Below are 18,843 nucleotides of genomic sequence, written 5' to 3' on the forward strand. Positions count from 1 at the left end.
GAGTTCCTTAGAAGGAAGTGGGAGGGTTGATTGGAGAAGAGATCTTGTTCATCTTCAATTTTTTTTTTTTTTTTTTTTAGCATTTGGAAGGAGCGGGAAGAGGAAGGTAGGAGTTTGGGGTGGGTAAGAATTATGGGCTGCTTTGAATGGGCTGCACGAAGGAGCGCGCAAAGGGGCCTGCTCCTTTGGATGCGCTCGCACGGCGCGCGGCGCCTGGGGTGAGTGTAAATTTAAAATTCACTCACCCGGCCCCTCCGGTGATGTCAGAGGGCTGGCTTAGCTGCAGGTCAGGTGGTGTAGTTGCCAATCAGAGGCCTTTCTGGTAGGCCTTGAGTATTTCCATGTCGCCTGCTGTGATCGGGTGGGGGGAGGGGTGTCCCGCGGTGTTCCTTCAATTCAGGCAGCAGCGAAAGCTGCGATAGTGATCTGCCTTCTGTGAAGCCCCTGCGGAGCTTGCCTTTAGCATGCTGGGTGAGAGGATCGTCCGTGCTGGCTGAGTCCCGGAGAGATGGTAAGTTGGGACTACCTTTTTGAACGGTCCTCTGGTGATTCGGGGGGGCACCCGGGGCGAATGTAAATTTAAAATTCACTCACCCGGCCCCCTCCGGTGATGTCAGAGGGCTGGCTTAGCTGCAGGTCAGGTGGTGTAGTTGCCGATCAGAGGCCTTTCTGGTAGGCCTTGAGTATTTCCTTGTCGCCTGCTGTGATCGGGTGGGGGGAGGGGCGTCCCGCGGTGTTCCTTCAATTCAGGCAGCAGCGAAAGCTGCGATAGTGATCTGCCTTCTGTGAAGCCCCTGCGGAGCTTGCCTTTAGCGTGCTGGGTGAGAGGATCGTCAGTGCTGGCTGAGTCCCGGAGAGATGGTAAGTTGGGACTAGCTTTTTGAACGGTCCTATGATTCTTTTGTCACAGCTTCAAGAACATCCGCTACAATCATTGCAGCAAAAATGCTAGCTTGGCTTAGGTCATCTGGACTCAAAGAAGGATGTATATGAGAAATTGGCAGACATTCCATGTACGGGCGACAATTTATTTGAATAGAAGTAAAAGAGGCAAGAAGCAATTAAAGAACAAAATTCAACTCTGCAGTTTCTTCCTACATCACAACTAGCTACTTCATCTCAAAGAAGATACAAATAAGAACCATACAAAAGGCCTTCTTCTCTCACATATCAATATTAAAGACAATGCCCAATGATAATGCATCAACTTCATCAGGCACAAAAGCAATAAATCGGCAGCACTCTAGATCAATAAAGAGGAACTGCAGCCTCTGCAGAAAACTTTCTTGGGGGTTTCACTTCAAATTAGTTAGCAACCAAAACTAACTTGCAGACATACCAGTAGGGGAAGACTTGAATATTTCAAAACTCAGTGGAGTCTGTCTGTTACAGATAAATGGGTATTAAAGATTATCAAAGAATTACCTCCACAGAATCCTCCATGTTATCATCATTCAGGCCAACAGTTTAGAGATACTCAAAAAAAATCACAATATCTTCTATAATCAAAAGACATTCAGCCTATTCCACAAATTTAGAGAGGGACAGGATTCTATTTCAGCTACTTCCTAATCCTGAAAAAAACCCAGGAGATCTCCAGGAATTTAACTTCTTTCTAAAAATAAATAAATAAATAAAAATTCAAAATGAATTCCTTAGATTCAGTTCTTCCACTCCTTCAAAAAGGAGATTGATTAACTTCCTGGGATCTCAAAGTCACTAAAACTCATATCCCAATCAACAAAATACAAAGGAAATACCAGAGATTTACACTGGAAGATCAGCATTACCAGTACAAAATACTACCATAATATTCACAAAATATTTAGCAGTTGTACCTACTCACCAGATAAAATAGAGCCTAGTGGTTAGTTCGGAGGGCTACAAACAAGGAAAACCAGAGTTCAGATCCCATTGCCTCTCCTTGTGACCTGGGCAAGTCACTTTATCCTCCATTGCCTCAGATACAAACTCAAATTGTGAGCCTCTGGGGACAGGGAAATACCTACAGTATCTAAATGTAATCCCCTTTGAAATGGCTGAAAGGTGGAATATAAATCAAATAAATTAGGATTTTGGATTGTTTTCTATTCGAGAGCAAAGTATCAGAAAGAGCATGCATTTTCCTAAATGTGCTTTCCCTCACTCCCTCACCACCTTTAAGCTGTCCGTAGGCATGTGAACCTAACCACCAGCAGCAGGAGGGATCATTTTTCTGTGTTGTAACTGGGGAAAAACGTGATAAAAGCTGAGCTAGTGATGAGGGAATGCAAGAAGTGTAACATGCCGCCAATCATGGGGTGCTGCACTGTGGTCTCCGTCCTGTAGCTCATGGTCCAAGGTCTAGCACAGTGATCTGTGACCTTCTGAGGCCTCCCAGCATGGTTCCCAGTGTCCGGCTCCTCTTCTGCATCCAGCTGCTCTGAGTAAGAACCCGTAGCAACTCACCAGCTTTATCGGCCAGCACCCAGGATTTCCTGTGGCGCAGACTGATGACATAAGTACTGCTTTAACATAAAAGAAAACGCACTTCTCTGGGCTGGTGCCTGAGCAACAGGTCCTGATTCTTCATTCCTTTGCATCTAGCAGTTCCTGATTCCCACTGCCATAGACCCAGCCTAGTTCCTGACCTTGCTTCTGTCTGCTGCCTGCCCTGGATCCTTGCTTGTCTCCTGCTTCTGAGGGGACTCCGCCTGCCTCAGCCTTTCTTGTCCGACCAAGTCTCTGCTTCATGATGCTGTACCGTGCCTTTGTCCTGTCAGTCAGTGGTCCCAGGGTTCATCCTTCCAAACTTCTGACAGTTTGCTCAGGCCATAAGACCTGGCTGACTTTCCCCTGCTGGAGTTTCTTCGGGACCTTTCATAGACGGTCCAGCAATAATACAAAATTAAGATTACACTACCTTTCTTTGTAGCTAAATGAATTGCAGTCATCCCTACCTATGGCTATACCAACCCCAATGTCTCCACAGCTGGTCGCTGCCCCTATCTCGTCTCTGACTACTTCTTTGCCTTGCCTCCCTCTGCCTCCTTGTTATGATGGCAATCCCAAGGTCCTCAGTGCCTGATTCAGTTTGAACTCCAGCCAATTAACTTTGCACCTGAACGAGCGAAAGTGGCTTTTAGAATATCTCTGCTGTCTGGTCAGGCTCTGGCATGGGCTTCTCCCTTATGGGAGAGAGATGACCCCAGTCTGTGCAATCTCCATGTATTCCTGACCCGCTTCAGGAATCTCTTTGACAAGCCCGCTTGAGCATCCTCTTCAGCCTCAGAATTACTCTGCGTGAGACAGGGGTCCATGAGTGTTGGGAAATACGCTGTACACTTCCATAGCCTGGCCTCTGAGCTCTCTTGGCATGAAGAGGCCCAGATAGCTGTATTCTGACAGACTTTATCGGACAGGGTCAAGGATGAATTGGCCCGCCAAACTGGATGACCTTGTATCCATGTGTGTGAAAATTGATCATTCGATTTCAAGAGAGGTCCCAAGAAGGGTAGTCCCCCAGACATGGTACCTGCTTGGCCCCCAGCTTTCAAAGACCTATGCTGTCCTCTGTCCAGCCCCCTTCACAGTCCGTATCCCAAGGAAGAACCCATGCAACTAGGGAGATCCAAGTTATCAGAAGAGGAAAAGTGCCAGTGAAGGTTGCCCAACCTCTGTTTATACTGTGCAGGCAAGGATTATTATACCTCTTCCTGTCCAGAGAAGTCACCTTCCTCCCCCACATCAAATTGTATTGACTGTTCAATTGGACTTCGGAAGTAAGGAATTCTTCTCAGAAGTCTTTTTTGGACTCTGGCGCCTCCTGCAATTTCATCGCTGAAGCCCTGGTGGAAAAATTTCATGTACCATTGAAAAATCATGTCTGTGTTTCTTCAGTCTATGGAGAACTCTTGTCAGAAACCATCGCTATACTTAGGGACCTTCATTTTCGGTTTTTATTGTTTGTTTTTATTAGGGTTTATTATTATGATAAGAACAAAAACAAGAGAAAAATAGTTGACAAAAATGACTCCTTGTTCCAGATAAATATCGGAGTTTATTTTGGTGGACAGAAGCCAGGATAATAAAACAGCAACAAATTCTCCCACCCACCCACTCAGCAGCATCACCATTTCTACCCCCATCCTCTGCCTAACATGCCCTCCTCTCTCTCCTCCCAACCCTCTGAGAATCCCTCTTCCCCCATTCTCCCCCCTACCCCATTCTCCCCCTTCCCCCAACATTGCAACAGCATTCATCCTTACCTGTGGTGGCTCCAGGCTTCGATTCTCTCTCTCTCTCTCTCTGTCTCTCGGCAGCCTGCTTACTGAGGCTCCTGTGCCCTGCAGCACTGCAGGTCTGCTTTTATGCAGGGCCAGGGAGCCTGCTAGGAAGTGCTTCTAGTGGACAGGGCCTGTTTGAAATGTATTCGCAGCACCAGATAGCAGGCACTTTGGCTGCCTAGAGGGTGAGGAGTTGGGACTTAAAACATTGCATGGGTGGCACTGGAGGGCGAGAGCTTTCACTGGTGGAGGATGGGACTTGAAATACCACATGCGCTTTGGCCCACACTGGCCTCCAGCAGTTGCTGGAGGCCTTGAAACGCTGCATCTGCAGCTCTGGAGCAGTTTTTTTTAATCAGCCTAAAATTAGGGCGAATATCGGTTTTAAACTGAATGTCATCTTTGGGAAAAATCTGGGAATTTATGGGTGAAAATAGGTTTAAACTGAAAACGAAGGACCCTCGCTATGCTACAGGCCCTATGTCATTCATGAGAGGGATCCTGCTTGAAGAAGGTATTTCAATTTTTGTGCTTCAGAAAGCAGTCAATCCACTTCTGCTTGGTCTACCCTGGTTACAGCACAGGAGAACTGGAGATATCCTCTCCTGGAGCACGCATTGTTTTCAGATCAGATCTCCCAGTTCTTCCAGGTTTGCCTTTTCCTTATGTGTCATTTGCAGATGTCTTTAGCAAAAACGAACAGACACTCGCACCCTATTGCAGATACGATTTGCACCATGGACTTAATGCCAGGCAAAATACCGCCTTTGGGTAGAGTGCACCCACTATCCATCCCCGAGACGGAAGCAATGTCGGAGTACATCAGGCTGTTTACTTCGCTTACTGGAGCAGGATTCTTCTTCATTGGCAATAAATATGGGTTTTTTTGCGCCTGTGTATTGATTACCGGGGTTTGAATGCCATCACCATAAAAAATAAATATCCTTGCTACTGATATTTGAATTGTTTGACTTTGAGGAGTTTGTCTTCACCGGGTTGGATCTTCGGGGGACATACAATCTTATAAATAAGAACATAAGAAATTGCCATACTGGGTCAGACCAAGGATCCATCAAGCCCAACATCCTGTTTCCAACAGTGGCCAATCCAGGCCATAAGAACCTGGCAATTACCCAAAAACTAAGTCTTACCGTTACCGTTGCTAGTAATAGCAGTGGTTATTATGTCAACTTAATTAATAGCAGGTAATGGACTTCTCCTCCAAGAGCTTATCCAATCCTTTTTTAAACACAGCTTCACTAACTGCACTAACCACATCCCCTGGCAACAAATTCCAGAGTTTAATTGTGCGTTGAGTGAAAAAGAACTTTCTCCGATTAGTTTTAAATGTGCCCCATGCTAACTTCATGGAGTGTCCCCTAGTCTTTCTACTATCCGAAAGAGTAAATAACTGATTCACATCTACCCGTTCTAGACCTCTCATGATTTTAAACACCTCTATCATATCCCCCCTCAGTCGTCTCTTCTCCAAGCTGAAAAGTCCTAACCTCTTTAGTCTTTCCTCATAGGGGAGTTGTTCCATTCCCCTTATCATTTTGGTAGCTCTTCTCTGTACCTTCTCCATCGCAATTATATCTTTTTTGAGATGTGGCGACCAGAATTGTACACAGTATTCAAGGTGCGGTCTCACCATGGAGCGATGCAGAGGCATTATGACATTTTCCGTTTTATTCACCATTCCCTTCCTAATAATTCCTAACCCTCTGCTTTTTTGACTGCTGCAGCACACTGAGCTGACGATTTCAATGTATTTATCCACTATGAGACCTAGATCTCTTTCCTGGGTTGTAGCACCTAATATGGAACCTAACATTGTGTAACTATAGCATGGGTTATTTTTCCCTATATGCATCACCTTGCACTTGTCCACATTAAATTTAATCTGCCATTTGGATGCCCAAACTTCCAGTCTCACAAGGTCCTCCTGCAATTTATCACAAATTTGTATCATCTTCAAATGTGATTACTTCACTTGTTGTATTCCTTTCCAGATTATTTATAAATATATTGAAAAACACCGGTCCAAGTACAGATCCCTGAGGCACTGGTCTGATTGGGCCAGGAAGAAGAGGTGACATCTACCCATATAGGCCCAGAAAGTCGCATCTTTGGTGCTCCTGGCTTGAGAGGGAGAGGGGCTGCAACTGTGAGCCCAAAAGGCTGTAAGGTGGAGGCAGTACCTTCAGCCCAGTCTGAACAAGGATGGGGTGGTGATATCTTTGGCCCATGCAGGCTGGGAGATAGAGACGACATCTTTAGTCACTTTCAAAAGAAGTGGCAGCTCTAGCCCCAATTTGAGAGGGGCCTAAGAATTAGCTGGAACGTCATTCGGCTTTCAGGGTGTAGGGGGTTGGGGGAGGGTAGTGAGAAGACTGCACGGGAGTGGCAGGGAGAAGAGAACTTTTTGTATGGGGTACAAGGTTTTGCATTTCTTCCATGTCTTGGAGGAATTTTCAAATTCCCATATAATAGTATCTATATGTAACCATACATTCATTATAGCATATTAAAATGAACCTCCCCCCCCCCATATCTTTGGGTGCACAGGATTAAGGGGGGGGGGTGTCTCACAGTTCCCAGGGCAGCTCCTCAATATCCCGGACTTCTCTTCCTCTTACACGTTGTACATGCCAGCCTCTGGGAATGCCCGGTTAATCCTGCGGGGGTGGGGTGGGGGAAAGAGGTTTAATCTCCTGGGTTCCTGATGCAGTAGTGGGTAATTCAGTTTTAGTCATGAACTCACACCCCGCTCTCTCTCTCTTTCACTGGTTGGTAAATAGAGTCTTCTTGGAAGAAAAGAACTCTTCAATAAAGCACAGAGTCGATGGGAAGCACCTCTTGATTTATCCACCAGAGAGCAGAAAAACCATCTGCTCATGCACAGGAGCAATTTATACTCTATAGACCTATTAAACAAAAAAAGAAAAAAAAGAAGCAAAGGTGAAAAGCAGCAGGAAGATCCCAAAAAATGCAAAAACTCTTTAGTAGTTGAAAAATAAGGACAATATTAGTGGCAGAGGCAATGCCCTGCTATATCTTTTCCCCCAGCCAAAGAAAAAAAAATTATAATAATTTAAAGCAGGAAAGTTTTTCAGTTCTCTTTCTTTCTTTTAGCAACAATACAGTATTCACGTACAACAATACACTTAATCAGCCACTAATTAAATGTGATGTAATTTTCCATTAGGCCACTTGGGGGAGCTCAAACCCAAGGGACACTCCATAACCAGCATGATGCAATAGAATAGCACATCCCATAATCAGAATACAAGTCACATAATTAGATTTTTGTTCTCCTTGAGGAAGAACACACTTGAAAAAGTATTCCTTACTTAAGTTCTCAGGGAAAAGCTTAAGAAAGAAATTTTATAGTATTACCTAAAAAAAAAAAGCAAAAAAAAAAAAAAACTCAAGAAAAATTAGGCCCTCTACTGCCTCCTGCACCCAGAAGGTGGGAAACAATGGTTACACAAGTCCCTTCTACCAACCTAATACAAAACGCACCAAAGGATGGGGGGAACTGCCCATCTCCAGTAACACCCAGCAAAAGACTGGCGGGGAAACAAATTACAGAAACATTCTACGAAGAATATCGGTGGCAGTCACATCTCCGGGGATGAGAAGGATCTACCTCTATTTTCAATTAACCACAAATGTGATCCCTGTGAGAGATCACTAAGACCTTAATTGAATTATGCCTTAAAAGAGGCACCAGCTTCCATTTACTTGGAGAAAATGGAGTAACACTCAATCAGCTACTTTTATTCCCCTTGAGATGAATAAGGCATCTTAACTTCCTTTCATTATAATCGCCTTTTAATCACATGGCCTTCCAAATCCGTGCTGCAGAGAAGTCTGAACCAAAGCACTAGGCTCAGTGCTCCTTTTGACTGAAACAACCTCAAATCAAAAATGGCACTGTTGTACAATTAAATAGTTAGACTAAATAATTTCAAATGAAGATATTGAACTCCTTTGTTGGGAGGTGGGTACAATATGTTTCTATTTTTATAGTATTTTAGGGATTTTTCGACCTCAACATATTTAATACAAATACCTTCTGTATGCTGTCACAGGAATATATTAAACACATTTTACCCAATTAAAGAAATCGTATTAGTTAATAGTTAACCAGTTAATCACACCATCTGAATTGCTTTGCCTGTTTTCCCACCAACCAGTACCACATTAATACCCTGGCACCTGTAAAACTGTCAAAATAGGAATAATCAAAGTCAGATCACAAAACATATACATATCCTTATATTAAGGAATTTAATCACATTGTACATTGTTGTCTTCTTGTTATGACCTCTTGTTGATTTCTTGTTGTTTAATCTATTTTCCCTACTGCCCTAGGTTAACCCCCTGCCCAGTTCGCCTACCTTGTTGAAATGTACTTCTAAACCTTTTGTTAATATGTGAACCGGTATGATGTCCCCACTAATACCGGTATATAAAAGTTTCTAAATAAATAAATAAATAAATATCATATTGCAATCATTTAAAATAAATTTCCCATGCCGGAATGTGGGATTAACTATTCCTTAACAGTCCATGAGGAAGTAGCAAGAATCTCATCTCTCAATTAGTCTTCAATGGCAGGTGCCACTTGCTTGTAAGCTGAGGTAGATACGTGTAGAAATCTAGAAGAGAACACAAAGAAAACATATCTTCCCACAAAGGCCGTCTTAGATCAATATAGAACAGTAAAAGTACTTAAACACTAATCTCAATCAACCTATTTATTACTATTACACTGTTCCACACTGCCCTTCAACAAGAACAGAAGAGGCCACTCATACCCCTCGTCGTCTTCATCTGAAGGATGGAGTGGATCATAATGGTCAGCATGAGGTTTCTTGACCAATGGCACTGCAACTGGCACTTGATCTGAGCTCTGTCAATCCATCCACCCCACTGATGGTATTGCACAATATTTTTTTTTAATAAATGTTGAGTCCCAATTTCATAACTCAGATCTCTTCTCCAATGCAGTTGAATAATCAGGATGACTTTACACGAACTCCTGGTTGGTCTTATCTTTAATAATACATTTATCTGCATGTTCTAAGATCCACTCTTCACGATGCCTTTCCACAAGATTGATGACACATGGATAGTATAAACCAGTGGTTCTCAACCTTTTTTCTATCAGGACACAACTGAGATGTCCAATATTTCTGATACCCTCCACCCCTGCAACCTCTTCCCTATGCCGCCTCTCTCCCATACTCAACTCTCTCTGCCCTTTCCACTCCTCTTCCTTAGCCAGCATACATCTGACCAACTCTTTTGCACCTATTCTTGCTCCGCATCCCCTGACCTCCCTTCTCCCCCAAACCAGCAGGCTCCATATTTCCATCTCTCCCTCCACTTCCATCTCTTCTCCCTACCCAGTAGCCTATAGCCCTTCTTTCTTCCACCTCTCCTTACCCAGCAACCCCAACCTCCTTTCCCCATCCTACCCAGCAGACTGTGACTCCCTATCTCCCAAAGCCTTACTGCCCAGCACATTGCCCCCTCCTCCTGGCTCCTAGCCAGCATAAGTCTTCAGTCCAATCTAGAGTCTTCCTCCCATTTTACCAGCAGCAGATGAGAGCAAGAAGCACTGAGGAGAGGAGGAAAATGAGGCAGCAGCAGCAGAAGTCAGCAGTGGATCTACAGAGCATGCATTCTTTTTTCCTCATGTTCCTGCTTTCATGTCCAGGCCCCATGGGGTGAAGAGAGCATCAGCAGCCTCACTGCAAGACAGAGGAAGAGAAAGTTTGTGTCCTGCAGGGCCCATATGAACAGGAGTTGGTGATATTTTGCTCTGGGTGAAAGAAAAGGGAATAACCTTCCACTGGGCCAGGAAGAGGAGAAGGAAGCAAGAGTAGCTTCCTCTCATACTGAATAAAGGAGACATCAGCCAACTCTTGTCCAGACTTATGAGGAAAGAGCAGCCTTCTGCTGGGTCTGCGACACTCCTTCCGTGACTTCGCGACACACTAGTGTGTCCCGACACACCTGTTGAGAACCACTGGTATAAACCAAATAAAGTCTGGATTTTGCGCCACACCATCCTTTTTGCTTGTGATGCCCTCGGTAAAATCTGTCCATGCTCAATCATGCTCAGGACAACCCAAGACTGGTCCCTCACTTCTTGGTGATCCAGAACATCACTATCCACTAGACCCCCAGGTCCAGTGCTAGCAGCTGATGATTCACCAGAGATGACGATGGTCCCCTCTGACTGGCTGCTATGCAGAGATGCGGAAGAGGACATTTGACTTCTGGCCCCTCTGGCAGGGAACCCTATAAATGTATGGTCCATGCACATCCAGCAAAAATCGAGCATAGTCATTGGACCCCTGATTATCATATTGCTATGCAGGATGACAATCACAAATCTCCTCTGGGCACTCACTGTCACGAGAATAATAATTCCTTCTTATCACCATTCAGCCTCCCCATTGTGATACTCTTAAGCCAGTTGAACTTTCATCAGAGGAATGCTATCGTGAATCTCCTTGCCCTTTAACGATTAGCACAGGGCAAGTCCGGAACACCCCCAGAGGCCTAGCAACAATAAGCTGCTTCTGTAGCATGGGCTGTCCCTATTTCCATGGCATGGCATAGACAAACTCAGCAACCAAAAATAAACTGTGTACTAGTTACAGAGCTAACATAACACCCAAAAAACGCCAAACAAATTTTAAACAAATTTTGTAAGACCCTCTATTCACGAGAAGACATATTATGTGTTCAACTCGTTTCTCATAGGGGTCACTATTGCTTTTAATCATTCAAATATTCAATTTTGTTTAAATTAAATTTAATGTTGTTTAAATGTTAATTGTTTCATGTAATGCCATTTGGTAAGTTATTGTTCTATGTAAACCGGTTTGATTTGCATCTAATGTAGGAAGATCGGTATATAAAAACAAAAAAATAAATAAATAAATAATTTTTGTTATCTTTTTCAAAGTTTTTTTTAAAAGTTCCTCAACCAATTTTTTGGCAATCAAAATGCAACGGGTACTTATCCGCGCTGAAAAGGTCCCAGGTAACCCGACATGGCCATGTTTCGGACCGCTGTCCTGCTTCAGGGGAAAAGAAGGAAACCGATTCAGATGCTTGTAGACTTGTAGAAAACTTCTTCTTACGGCGTCTTTTATTCTGTGCCGGTCAATTTTTTCTAGCAGGCTGCACTTCAGCCCGCTGAAATACAGCGGGCACTTCAGCCCGCTGAAATACAGTGGGCACTTCAGCCTGCTAGAAAAAATTGACCGGCACAGAATAAAAGACGCCGTAAGAAGAAGTTTTCTACAAGTCTACAAGCATCTGAATCGGTTTCCTTCTTTTCCCCTGAAGCAGGACAGCGGTCCGAAACATGGCCATGTCGGGTTACCTGGGACCTTTTCAGCGCGGATAAGTACCCGTTGCATTTTGATTGCCAAAAAATTGGTTGAGGAACTTTTAAAAAAAACTTTGAAAAAGATAACAAAAATTATTTATTTATTTATTTTTTTGTTTTTATATACCGATCTTCCTACATTAGATGCAAATCAAACCGGTTTACATAGAACAATAACTTACCAAATGGCATTACATGAAACAATTAACATTTAAACAACATTAAATTTAATTTAAACAAAATTGAATATTTGAATGATTAAAAGCAATAGTGACCCCTATGAGAAACGAGTTGAACACATAATATGTCTTCTCGTGAATAGAGGGTCTTACAAAATTTGTTTAAAATTTGTTTGGCGTTTTTTGGGTGTTATGTTAGCTCTGTAACTAGTACACAGTTTATTTTTGGTTGTTGACAGTGGTGTGTACTAGAATACACCAGTTGGTGTGGGTGGGTTTTGTTGTGTGATAGACAAACTCAGCCCAGGATGGTTCTGTGGCCCCATCACCAACAGCCTCCACGGGGCTCTCTTCAACAACTTCCTCCACCAATACACCAAGGTTCTCTGTTGGAGTAGGTAACTGTGTTACAGGCATCTCAAGCCCCCTCTCACTATCAGTGACTGGACTGGTTTGGGGGCCTGTTCCTTTGTTGCTCCCCAACACCTCTGTGCTTACAGCTCTAGAAGGAAACCCCACTGTTTTCCCTACTGGTTTCAGTCTTGAGACTCATAGCCTGGCTGACTCATTCCCCAGTTGTCACTTGGGATAGTACACTTACTAGTGCTATCTCTGTATTTGCTCGTACCAACATTCTATTGCTATAGCAAGATTTTCAATATATTAACATTCTATTTCTGGCATCTGCTTCCAGAAATATTGCTTCATAGTATCCATAACACTGCAAGGCCACAGGCTGTAGCCGGTGAAAAATGTGACACACTGCTATTGCCACCATTGTACATCCGATGAGCAATTGCTGTAGGTGTCCTGGATTTTAAAAGAGCCTCACGCCTTCCAGCACAGGCCGTCCAGGCTGAGTGGAGGTATCACTGGTCGATATTCCACTAGTTGGACTGCTAAGGGATCTTCCTGAAATCATTAGCCTGAGGTCCATCTCCCTCCCCCCCTCCCCAAGATGTAGGAAGGTCTGCTATCTTTCTCCAGTACTGCAAGCCCCATTGTTCTGCTCCTAGATCAATGGCTGCATCCACTCCCTTGAATTCTTCTCGATCTCTCTCTCTCTCCTTGGGTGAGGCATGCATGTGTAAGCATAAGCTCTTCTCTTACTAGGGTGGTGCCACCTGCAGCCTGGGAACATCGGCATATGTTAAGTGGCTGCTGAACAATGACACTTTTTGTTCCAGATCTTGTTCATGTGCCCAAACTTCTTTTTCTCACTGATTTGCCGTGAACCTGCCATCTTCTCTTCCTTCTAGCGGGAAAGATGCCATCTTGTCAAAACTGTGATTGTTTTTTTTGCAAAATCCTCTAAATCCACACAAAGATCCAAAAATAATGGGGTTTTCACTGTAATCCTTCACTACCCTTGCAGCATTGGGTCCCAACTGTAACCCCCACCCACTGGTTTGTACTTGATTAAGAGGGGCACACAGTTCCCAGGGCATCTCCTCAATATCTGAACCTCTCTTCTTCTCCCACATTGTATATGCAAGCCTCTGGAAATGCCAGGGTTCATTTGGCAGTGGGGGGAGGTTCAACCTTCTGGGCTACTGATGTAGTAGTTGGTAACTGTCTTTACATAGTAACATAATAATGACAGTAGAAAAAGACCAAATGGTCCATCCAGTCTGCCCAGCAAGTTTTTTATGGTACTAACTGCTGCTTCGTGCGGGTTATCCCCATATCTTAGTCATGAATTCGCACTCCACTCTTTTCCTCTCTTACTGATTGGTAAATACTCACAATAAAAGAGTCTTCTTAGAAGAAAGGCACACTCGAATAAAACGCAGAGTCGAAGGATGGTGTTCCACTGAAAATGTACTTTAACTTAAAAATCAAGAGCCAGGCTAGGATCACGAAAATCATGAACAGCAAAACGAAAATCATAATAATAAAAGCGGTGGTCTCTTTATTCATAACATTTCCTCTCTTCACTCTTCTTTCTTTTACCAAACTAGTTTCCAGTATCTCTTCTCCGTGGAGGATGGGAAAAGTCTCTTCGGCAAGGGGTCAGATGGAGACATTTCTCCGGTTTCGAAAATTAGATGATTCCTCACAACACCAGCAGTCTTACCCACTGTTTCCTGGTCAGGGGATAAAACAGCCAGCTCCCACAGTAAGGAAGTACTGGCCTCACCATAGGAACCGGTCACAAACATCTCGAGAACAATATCTTCACTTCCAAAGTCTCTGCCTTGCTGTTTGCTGGGCGCATCTAGACCATTCCCCAAAAAAAGGGAAGGCGAAAGCCAAAGAGAGGACCCCAAAAAAAGCCTTGAGGTGGTTGAAAAAAGGGACAATAGTGGCAGAAGGAGTTCCCCGCCACAACGGTTTCTACACATATGTAAAAACAAAAGACCTAGAAGTCTGAGTAACTCCCAAGTTGCAACCTTGGTAACTCCAGCTGAACAGCAGTAGGAATAGAAACGCCTATTAAATGATACGGCTCAGTGAAACGTAATCAGGCCAATGAACGCTTCCAGTGTTGGATTAGTTATTGACACATGCGGAAGCTCTAAGCAACACATTGATCTGTACCCAAGGTGGGGAAAAACGCCACATAGAACTTGTCAGTTTCAAAACAGGATTACTTTCAGCGGCATCCCCAGCAGTTTCCCTGTGAGAGAGAGAGAGTATATGTGTGTGTCTGTGGCAGTGGAAGTGGAAGATTAAGTGTGCTACCAAAGCCTGCACTATTTCAATCTTTTTCTCACTGGGATACCCCATGTGAATATAAGCGTTTTTTTTAAATGTTTGTTTTTCTTTCTTAAAATTCTTTGGAGTTGGTTTTCAAGAGATATTGCAAGCAGTAAGTATAACTTCATTCAAAATAGGAAAGTGTAATCCTGCTGAAAACTGGTGAGAGATACAAATGCATTCCCATATTAGGAGCATGGTCACAGCACAAACGAGAGCTTTCCTAATGAGTCTGGTTCTGTGCGTTTCTCCAGAACCCCTGAACCTCCTGGAGTCCAAAAATCCTGTAATACTAGTATTTGGGGATTTGTTAAATTTATTTTTATTTATTTATTTAAAGCTTTTTATATACCGGCATTCGTAGGACACATCATGTCGGTTTACAGGTAACGGTGAAAGGAAATTACAATGAACGATGATAGTAGGATAGCTAGATAACAAATGAAAGTACATTTTTATAGAAGATAAACTAGCAAAATAAAATTTGGTTGAACTAAATGGATTTTTATGTTATCCATATTAAAATTAAATAAACATATGAACTTATAATCAATATTAGGTAGATAAATGAACTTATGTACAAATGATGGCAGGGGCTAAAGGGGGCTGGGAGGGAGGGAGCGGGGAAGGAAGTAGAGCGGGGGTGGGGAGGGGGTGCGGGGATGGATGTGGGGCAAGGAGAACTGTTTATTATTATTTCTTTTACAGGAAATTGTGCTACTTAGCTGGTGAAAAACTCACATTTGAAAATTACAGAATTATTTTTGTATCTTCCATGTTACTTTAGTTTTCAGGTTTTTTTTGTTTGTTTTTTTTTGGTTGGTTCCTGTATTAAATGAATGAAATGAAAAAGAAATAGCATAGGAAATTACCACTGCAAGTTCAGGACCTGATGTACTAAGGGGGTCATTCATCAAATCGTGATAGGGCCTTATTGCATGCGTTACTGCGGTAATGCACGCGATAGCTACCGCATTGTGCTTTGAAAATTTAAATTTGAAATAAAATTTTAAAAAGTGAGGAGTTTGGGCAGGGATTTGAACAATGAGGGGTCGGTAGCACTGCGGGCGATAACGTTTCACACATTATCGCCGGCAGTAGCGCCAGAAATAACTGCAGCTTTTCTACTGGCGCTACGGGGGGGGTGAAAGGGTTCAGCACGGCCACAGCCGCCGCAATGCAGCTGGCTGCACGCTTTCGCCCCCCTGCCCCTTTTTTGGCTGCAGGCGATCATTCCACTATATATCATTCCGTTATGAAGAAATGCAGAAAAAGCTTATTTCCTTGAATGCCCACTGTTTTTTAGACATTTTCCATTTGTAACTACAAAACCCAGCACAGTTTCAGTGCGAGAAAGTTGTGCATGTGTTAAAATTGGAGGTAGAATTGCGGCGAGTTCTCTGTTTGAATCTTTTGAAATTAAAGTGACTTCCTTGCTTTATGTGATCCTTTTTCTGGGGGTTGGCTATTTCCCCATGAGCCATAAAAGAATGTATTGTCTCCTCACACATAGAGTACACCCCTTCAAAACAGATCCCAAAGGGTGGGTTCTTTCTGTGGGGGGCTAAGGTAGTCCTTTCTGGCCCAGGTGATGGTGGGATTTTCTTTAAGTGTGTTCATCTCTCTGGTAGTGTCTTTGTTTCAGGGACAAACAAGCTGGACGCAGACTGAGTGTTCAAATAAAATTTACCGATTATTTCCAAAATGTCCATCAAGGTCCAATAGCTGTTTCCACAACTGAAACTATACAGGGGAAACACTTACACTATCTCTCTGATGCTGGGCTTGGGTGCTTTTCTCAAATCTCAGGGGTAAAGCTTGTCACTTATCTCTTCCGTGTACAGACTGTTCCAGCGTGTGAGGGGAATCCAATTGGGGAAACCCCGAAGCCCGAAAAAAAAATCCTACCTGAATCCAAAGCTCTGTCTCTCGCCCACAACCTATGTCCTAGTCCCTTAAAGATGGAGATCCTGTGGAGGACCTCCAGATCTTGATTCTTCTTCCTGCACGTCCTTGCAGGTCTGTGCGACTTCTCAGAAGGAAAGGTCTGGTGTCTGAATTCCTGAATTGGCTTCACAGCCTCCTGGCTCCAATTTGTGAGGAGGGGTGGACAAACCTTCACGCTGCCAAAAAGGGAAAAAAATCCCAAATACTCTTAGTCCAGAAATCGCACGTTGGGAAATGCTGTCACTTCCTCTGGGAAGTAGCAGGAAAGCTCAAAGGCCTTCAGCCCCTGCTCTCTGCATTGGGGCTTGTCCCTCTCCAAAGTGTACAGGGTGTTCCCCAGAACGAGAAAAAAAAACCAAATACAAAGCCTGATCAAAATTCGCAAAATCTCTGTTCCAAAAAAATGAGGGATACCCTCTCAGATAGGGAGCTTACTGATGAGGACCCTCCTCTTAACGGACATACACCAAGTTGGGTTAGTGGGGCTCAACTCAGCAGGGGAGAAGCAAAACAGCTCTTTACTGTCCAAGAGCCCACTCAAAATGACCACACTCTCTATACACTAGCCCCCCCCCCCAAGTGCACTAAGGGAGCCAATCAAAGCCAACCTCAGTAGGAGAGACACTATCAGGATGCTAGACCCACTAAGCAGTTACTATACCTAATGGGCAGAGATCTAGTGTCTGACCAGGGGGTTCACCACACTTAAAATTAAGGTGGAGAGGGCGTGTTGTTTTCCAGCTGCTTGAAAAGCCCCTTTCAATTAAACATTAAGGGCCAGATTTTCTAACATATGCGCGGGTGTAGATTTGTGCGGCAACCCGGCGTGCACAAATCTACGCCCAATTTTATAACATGCGCGCGCAGGCGCATGCATGTTATAAAATCCGGGGTCGGCACGCGCAAGGGGGGTGCACACTTGTGCACCTTGCGCGCGCTGAGCCCTAGGGGTGCCCCGAGGGCTTTCCCCATTCCCTCCGAGGCCACTCCGAAATCGGAGCTGCCTCGGAGGGAACTTTCCTTTAGCCCCCCTGCACCTTCCCCTCCCTTCCCCTATCTTAACCAGCCCCCCAGCCCTAGCTAAATCCCCCCCAACCTTTGTTATTTAAGAGGCAGGCGTAGGTTGTGTGCGCCGGCACGCGACCCCCCCTGCCTAGCAGGCCTTCGGAGGCCTCTGGCCATGCCCCCACCCCGGACCGCCCTTGCTCCGCCCCTTTTTTCAAGCCCCGGGACATAACGCGCGTCTTGGGGCTTGCGCGCGTTGCCGAACCAATGCAAAATAGGCTCGGCGTGTGCAGGAGCGGGTTTTCGGGGTTACGCGCGTAATCCTTTGAAACTCCGCCCTAAGTTTTGACCCATGCAAACTGTGAGCTAGCTTACCCCAAATAGCAGAAGAACGATTTGAGATGGTGATCATATGCTGCCCCGTACTTCCTGCAGTGAATAGGCTTGCTTGCTCTGCACCTGCTGGTACAAAATGGCTGCTTCCACCAAGCAGGAGGCATCCTCAAGTTGAATTATCATGCAGTCAGCTTAAGTCTGTTACCTCATTGTCTAAGCCAGGGGTGAGGTGTTGATGCTACTTTTTACTTGACTGTACAACAAATGACCTTGGATTTGGAGTTGTAGAGGATGCACCTTCAAGAATTTCTTTGGTAATTAGGCTGCAGCGTTGCTGAACCTGTCTAAACCTGCAGGGGTGGGTATAGTCTCACGAAATGAGTAGCTGGACTGAGCAAGTTTCAGCATTTAAATACTGTGAGAGGAAACCCCAAATGCTGTAGAAACCACCTCTTCTCCCCACCCCACCCCACCCCAACAGAAACATTAGAGATTAGTTTTGTTTGATTTTTGTAATGGCTGTCTTTTAGGTGTAGAATTTGTCAGTATTTTATGCATGAGTGAAATTACTGCAACCAAAGCTTCTGGCTGCCTCTTCTGCTTTTTTGTTCCTTTCCTTCACACATCAGTAGTGAGACTAAACCTTCAGGATGGCAGCCCGCAGTTATTCAAAATCAGAAATGAAGTGATCTGGCTAACTGACAGACAGTGAAGGAAGCAGGTATTACATCATCACATATGTTGCTCTGTCCGAGTAATTTGCAATATAGAACTGCTGTCTTCATGGCACCATATTTTTTTCACCCCTTTAAATATCATACGTGAATTTAGGACAAGTTTTGTGTGATTTGGCCTAATTTGCTCTAGCTCTCTTTTTATTTATTTATTTTTTGTGGACAGATACTTCCTAATTATCGCTGTCCTATCTTTATACATGAAGTTAGCAAGTAGCACATTTAAGACTAATTGGAGAAAATTCTTTTTCACTCAA

At 44.1% G+C, this 18,843-nt stretch overlaps 1 protein-coding gene across 5 annotated transcripts in view; it reads left to right on the top strand.

Annotated features, from left to right (window-relative positions):
* ARHGAP10 (Rho GTPase activating protein 10) overlaps positions 1-18,843 on the top strand; it is a 626,731-nt gene that overhangs the window by 339,843 nt on the left and 268,045 nt on the right. The gene's annotated exons all lie outside the window — the stretch shown is intronic.

Source organism: Rhinatrema bivittatum, chromosome 1, assembly GCF_901001135.1.
Source record: "Rhinatrema bivittatum chromosome 1, aRhiBiv1.1, whole genome shotgun sequence".
Classification (NCBI taxonomy): Eukaryota; Metazoa; Chordata; class Amphibia; order Gymnophiona; family Rhinatrematidae; genus Rhinatrema; species Rhinatrema bivittatum.